The sequence below is a fragment of the Glycine max genome, chromosome 10, assembly GCF_000004515.6.
Source record: "Glycine max cultivar Williams 82 chromosome 10, Glycine_max_v4.0, whole genome shotgun sequence".
Classification (NCBI taxonomy): Eukaryota; Viridiplantae; Streptophyta; class Magnoliopsida; order Fabales; family Fabaceae; genus Glycine; species Glycine max.
The window spans coordinates 9,023,351-9,024,529 of NC_038246.2; positions in this window are offsets into that span (position 1 = coordinate 9,023,351).

A 1,179-nucleotide genomic window follows, 5' to 3' on the forward strand; every position below is an offset into this window, starting at 1 on the left:
CAATAAAAAAACAACACGCATCTCACTAACTAATGCATTTTAATTATGACAAGTAAAGAGACATGACTAAAGTGATGCTTTAGGACAAAGATATGTCCTCATTTCCTAAAACCAAGCATCTTTCTACAAAACCTTGATATACGACATCATATGTTGATTTTTGCTTTGTGCATCCAACATATTTTTGAAATTCCAGAAATAACCCTAGTTATTTCTTCTTCCTTTTGCCTTCTTCACTCATTCATTCAGTTGCTTTTGCTTTATGCTTATTATTTTTTGTGAGAGGAGAGGTCATTTGTTGTTGTGTCCGCTTTGGTCAAGATGCAAGTGTTACGGTGGTTCGTCGGCAAGTGGTGGTTGTGGTGGTGGTTGGTTTGGCTGTTAACGGCGGAGGTAAGGTCTTTGATCTACTATTTTTTGTGTATATATTTTATGATTGATAATCCATAAGTAATATAAAATTTACGGATTGATAATCTGTAAGGTTCTTATGGATTACCAATTCGTAAGAACCTTACGGATTGCCAATCCATATAGTTCTTACGAATCGTCCTTTCATAAGTTCTATTTTTATTTATCTTTTTTAAACATTTTTTTTATTTTTTTTAAAACTAATTAGTATTATTATTTAAAATATATTTAAATACATATAGTTTGATAATTCATTCGTACCTTTTAGCAGTCATTTGTTTGTCATTGAATTTTTTCAATGTTTTGTTAGAGATGGACGAAGATCAGTGGATGCATGACAACATAATGTATGAATGAGTTGATATGAATGAAGAAAATGAAGAGGAACATGGTGTGCATCAACACGTTGATTGTTGTGATGCCTTCAATACTTCTCAGGTATTAATATAATTTATTGTTATTAAAGTAAGTAAATGAATGTCCCTTTAAGACTAAACTTGTATGGATTGCATTATAGGTGTTTATTACTCGTGATGATGTTTTGCATTGGACTCGATCTGTTGCTTATGAAATTGGTTTTGTGGCGGTGATTATGAGGTCAAACACAGATTATGGTATTAGAGGAAGAGCCTCATTTGTTTTAATTGGTTGTGAAAATAGTGGTCAATATAGGGTCACGAAGAAAGATTTAGTAAGAATAGTTATTGGCAGTAGAAAATGCGGGTATCCCTTTAAGCTACATGTGAAACTAATGGTGGGAGGCGAAGG